This window comes from Cyprinodon variegatus, unplaced genomic scaffold (genome assembly GCF_000732505.1).
Source record: "Cyprinodon variegatus isolate N-32 unplaced genomic scaffold, C_variegatus-1.0 Scaffold68, whole genome shotgun sequence".
NCBI classification, from domain to species: Eukaryota; Metazoa; Chordata; class Actinopteri; order Cyprinodontiformes; family Cyprinodontidae; genus Cyprinodon; species Cyprinodon variegatus.
In genome coordinates, this window is record NW_015150521.1 from 660,379 (window position 1) to 666,364 (window position 5,986).

Consider the following 5,986-nt stretch of genomic DNA (forward strand, 5'->3'; position numbering starts at 1 on the left):
CTTCTTCGTGTCAGCTGCGCACGTCACAATCTGTAATCCGTTAACAGCACCACCTACTGGACAGGAGTCAGCCTGCATTTTTTAAAGAGCGTACTACACAGTCATTTCAAAGAAAATAACATAATTATAACATACGAATTACATGGAAAAAGTATCCCATACAGATTTTTTCAATCCTATCATATCATTCTATATAAGTAAAGTTGATTTTCTGACAGCTGTTAGACAGAGCACAGACCAAATTGACTGAGAAATAGACGCTCACATTCTGATCAAATAATATCTCTGTTTTGTCTTAATCTCACAGAAAAGGAACTGAACTAGGACTGAAAGAAATATTTCAATTAATCGTGAATAATCTTCAAAAAATTTAGTAATCCATTCAACGTTAAATCTACTGCAGTATAGAGACTTTAAAACATGCCTTTAGCTGACAGAGTGACCAACAGCGGTAATTATACCGACAAAAAATAAATAAACATTTTGCATTTAAGATGAAACGAAATTTTAGTGAGCTAGGATAAGATAAGATAGACTTTATTGATCTCACAGTTGTCACATCAGCTCAATATTGAAAATAAGGTGCCAAAAGGAGGAAAAGGTGCCTGGGGTATATACACTGCGTCCACATATATACACATATATAAACATATACAGAGGATTGGGAAGAGAGAGAGAAAAAAAGAAAGAAATAGGTCAGAGATTTACTGTGACTTACATATATTTAAGGTGATTTATACACATATGGATGGCCTTATATATTAAAGTGGTATCAGGTAAGGAATAACAGTGAGGTAGTGAGATAACTATAAAAACTGAAGTCTCTTATTTAACAGGATTATTGCACAGGTAATTGAACAGGGTATTAAATACTAATAGCAAGTCCGTCAATATGCTCTATCAAGAAGTCCTCAAGCGGAAAAGTTTTAGTTTTACATGGTTTAATTTCTTTAAGCAACCTTTCGCTATCCGATTTTCAATAGATTAATCGAACAAAAAAGAGATAACGACAAAACAGACTTAAATCTGAGGAAACCAGACTTCTGCTCAGTTTTTCTGAAGATGTTTCGACATCTATCCAGGAGTCTAAACATTGGCATTGGTTAGAAAACATTAGGCTTAACCATTATAGGTTTTTCAATTTTGTCCACTGGTAACGCTTTTTCCTTTTTTTAAGTTCTATAAAGAAACATTTTCTCTGACATTTAATATCATGAATGACAGTTTATTAACAGCTATTTTTGGCAGTATTTTTTTTTTTTTTACTGCGAAGAAAATTTCTGTTTCAGTATGTCTTTGCAAACTAGAATGAGGTGTTGTTCAAATCTTAAATTGTGATTGTAAAAACTTGACATTTACTGGATGAAAAATATTAAAACTTTCACTAGATGCAGTTGGCAGTGAATTGGAAAAAATATTCAAACTATCCAATTTGCTAGTGATTAAAAAATATACATTTTAAACTTGCTTTGATGTTTTCACAAAGAAAGATTTATGCAGGCAACTGTAAGCAACACAAACATCAATTTCAACCTATTTTGGGGCGTGCAAACTTTATTTCATTACCTAATCGATAAACAATGCAAATAATTTTTTTTTTTCCTGTGTCAATCTGTTATTGCATCTGTTTACTCCTTACATTCTTAACCCAATACAACCAGGTAAGATGTAAGAAAACAACAGTAAATTCTTCTTCAGTTCCTCTGTCTACCTGAAGAGGGCGCAAGAATCATGGATAAAAGAAGAGACTTTTTCATCCCTATGGAAATTGAACTGTCAGTAAAATTCTACTTTATGTGCACAAATGTTTGAATTAAAAGTTTAATTGTTAAGTTTTTTTTCCCCTATTTCCCTAATTGCCTGAATTTGTTAATTGTGCAAAGTTCTATAGAGAATTAATTATCTTCTTCACCTGGTAATTATATTCATAATTACACAGTAACTCGCCTGATATAGCCTGCATTTTCTACACATAATATCGTAATCCGTACTCATTTATGTTCTTCTTTAGCTGCAGCTTATTTCAGAGTTTATTCTGAAATCCCAACACGCTGCACAATACTAAGCTGGCAAAGTCAAAGGCTGGGCTTGGTAATTAATTTAGAAACGATATCAAATTAGCATAACTTGAGGGATGCATGAGAATACATTTCTAATGATATGTTGGTTTCACAGGGGCTGATGTGATCAGCATTGCTTTGTATAAAGGTCAACTTTAATGTAGCCTATGGGGTATTATGAGGGTACTTGAATTAATTAATACACCACTTTATTCTGAAACCTCTATTAATAAAGTGCATATGCTGAGAAGGGAGCAAACTTCAAATAAAGAATGACATTATACGATGATAGAAAAATAGACGTAATAGGAGAAAATCAAAACAACATCCCTCATGGGCTAATATCGTTTCCCGTGACCCCTGAGAACCCTGTCCTGTCTGAGTGCTGGACTTGAAAAGTCACTTTTGCTTTCACCCTGGTTATGACCAAATCTTTCACTTGCTATTTGCCTTTAACACTTCAAGTAGTTGAAACCAGCTGGGGAAGTTCTCTAATGTGTCCATGGAAACAAGGAACATGATCACATGTGGCTTATCACCCAGCACAGGGAAAGCTTTAAGCCTTATCTCGCCTGAGATTTCTAAATAATGCCAAGGTGTTTAAAAGTAAAAAACTGGTCTTGCTTTTTGTTTTTCCTGCTTAATTTTATTTTTCTTTAAGTCATACAACTTTTTGGATTTATTTAGCAAATTTCATAACTATTTGCACTATACACCACCACTCTCGATATGCTGGCCCTTTAGAAGAGAGCGACAATGTATTTGATAAATCTCAGAAAATCAGGAATTAAGTACCAAGTAAACACATGGAAAATAAGATGATATGAATAGTGTAAGCAACAGGTATGGTAACAGTTTAATTGGACTATATGATAGTTTAGATAGTCCAGTTGCACTATTGATCAGTGTCCAGGTAAAATTTCCTTATATGTAAAGGGGGAATTATTTAAACCTTAGCAGTGTTAGGATGTGGGATATTAATCTGTAGTAAAATCCGTTCATCCTGCATTTAATGCTACTGAACCTTTTGCCAGAGGGTCGTATACTCATTCATTTGAACCTAAATAGATTTGTGTCACTTTAAAAGAAAAAAAGGTCACTGAATGAGACATGCTAAGCCAACTTTCATGCCTTTTGATCCCACTGAATTTCTGACATACAATTTAATCAACACTAAATAACTTTTCAACTTTCATGAAATATTTTCAGAACTTTTGCTATTACATGTCGACTTACAACTAGTTGAATGACACCTCTGTTGTAGCCCGAGGGGGTCTAAACGCTTTCTCTGGCAGCAACTTTCAGGAAGTTGGCAGTATCCCTGCCATACAAAACAACTACGAATGTGCAGACTGCTTTTTGGTATATGTCACTTCAACCTTTCCTCATTTGATTTGACAGAATTTGATGCAACTACGTTTCCCTGAGAGACTATTTGAGCAAATTGTGCAGGGTTGATATTCAGGCGATGCGGAACTTCTGGCGATCTACTCGTGTTTACTATGGTATTATAAAACATAACACTATATGTATATGTTTCAAGGGTCTAAACTAGTCAGCACATCAGTTGCTGATGAGTCGGGTGAGGTGATGGTGGGGGGCAGTGCAGGAAAACGTCACAAAACCAAAGTTAAATGTTTCTTTTTTTTAACATAATATGACATTATTTTGCTAAAGTTAGCAAATCGACCAAAATGGAAACTTCTTTAAAGTTATAGTGGCGGATGTTTTATTTCCGGGTGGATCATTAATAGCAGTGGTCCTCGGAATTATCAATCATTCTGGTGATATGTTAACGTAAGGCCGTCCTACGTGCTCGTCCCCATTTTCGCTCACCGAATATGAGTTTGACATAGTGGAAAAATTGCAAATCTTCTTTTGGAAAGTGAGCTTTTATGAGTGTTCCAAATAGCAACTTTTAAACAGAGCATGCACGAGGAGAAATGGGCTTGTGAATGCTCTCGCATGTGTTTAATAGGTGTTCCCTTTCCTGCCCTCCCCACTTTTATAAAGCGGCCGGTGTTTTCAAAAATATGTGAAAATCCTCCACTACACCTTTAATACTGCTTTAAGAAACTTGCTTTTGAGAGTTTTGACTGATTTGGTGTTTAAAGGACAGATTTACAAAACCAGCGTGTTGATTACATAAACAAGATCACTCAATGCATCTAATAAACATATTTCATAATTAAAAATATATTTTATAATAAAAGCCTCCTTGGTTTAGAAGATTTCAGTGTAATTAAGCTGTGGTATGAGTTTGTACTCTATGGATAAAAATTAACAACTCATTTCTACTCTTTGAGTTTATGCCCGACTGCAGCCTCTGTGATAATGGCCATATGGGTTTTTTGTCTATTTTAAGCATTTATGCCAATGTCCTTCTGCTGATGGAAACTGGACAGTGAGAATATGCCTTGTGTTATGCAGGTCTAAAATGATTTAATATAATGTGTAGTGCTAATTTATGAAACCATAGGACAAGCATTTACAAGCATTTTTTTAACCAACATGCAAGAAAACATGTTCTTTTGTGTAGCTGAATGCTGTCCTCTTTAGGGAGGAAAATATTGGCTCCAAAGAGTTATGATTGAATGTAATGTTTGGAAAATGATTTAGTTTTAACCTTACTGCAGGATGGATGCTCGGAAGAGGTTCTAGTCTGGCTGCAATCATCTTAAAAAAAAAAAAGAAGCAGGTAAATGAAAAAGCTGGGCAGCAGAGCACTTAGAGAAAGTCTTTGCACGGGATCGAAATGGGTCTGGAAAAGAAAAGAAAAACTCAATAAATCTGGAAGCTATAATCAGGTGAGTCTCCTCTGATTACTGGTTCTGAGAACAGAAAACTGTTGGAACTTTAATAGTTTGAATCCAGGCCACACCCCAAAGTAGATGATCTCCATCTTCAAAAAATTACTAAATCACATTCCCAACATTGAACAGGAGACAATTGGAATTTAAAATCAAACAAAGTTAATAATGTATTACCTTGTTTGTATTCATCCGCCCTGTCTATATTTTGTCTGTAGAAAACTATTGTATTTAATTGAAAGAAATCACTTTTCTGTCATAAATCATTATAAATTTCCAAATAATTGCAGGTCACGTCTACTTCGTATTAACTTTTATTTTAGGAGATAATTTTTTTCATCGTAGGCCTGAGTTAGATTTGCTCATAAAATTAGCAAGCCCTGTTTATAAATGTTATTATTCTATTTTGGTTCTTATCTAATATTACTGCCTTAACTCCTGATAGTGTTTTTTTTCTTTTGTTAAGCGTGGTGAGATCATCGAAATACACTTTGAGCTAATTAAGCTAAAGAAAGGAAAAACCCATGAATCACATGTTGATTGACAGCTGAACTTGCTCCCTTCTGCCTCAGAGATTTTTCTCGGCGACATCCCCTCAGCAACAGTCAAATGATGCCTTCAAGGCCATTCTGTAAATCTCACTCACAATATGAAAGAAGCCACATGCAGAAATGAAGGCATATTCAGTGAAATATTAATGCACAACTGATTAAATTTACAATCATATAGAGCATAAACGTATTCTGAAAAGAGAAAGTTTGAAATCTTTGATAAGCTAGCTCCTAATAAAAAAAGTGTTTTTGATTAACCAATCAACATTTAAAAGGCAGTATATAACTATCAATTTAATATATAGCAAAAGAAAAGGCAAAAATTAATTCATGCCACCAAGTTTAATTTATATTAATTAGAATATATGAAAAATACTAATTTTCTTTTCTAAAGCCTTGAGTATAAATAGTAATTGGTCAGTTGCAACTATGTAGGTAATCAACCCCAAGATATTAAAGTTAGTGTTTCAAAAAGATTGAGATCAGACTTTATTTTTTCATAGCTGTGTGGATTAGTGCACCAACAATCCCCTAACCCTAGCTGAGAGAAACTCAGTGAGGAAAT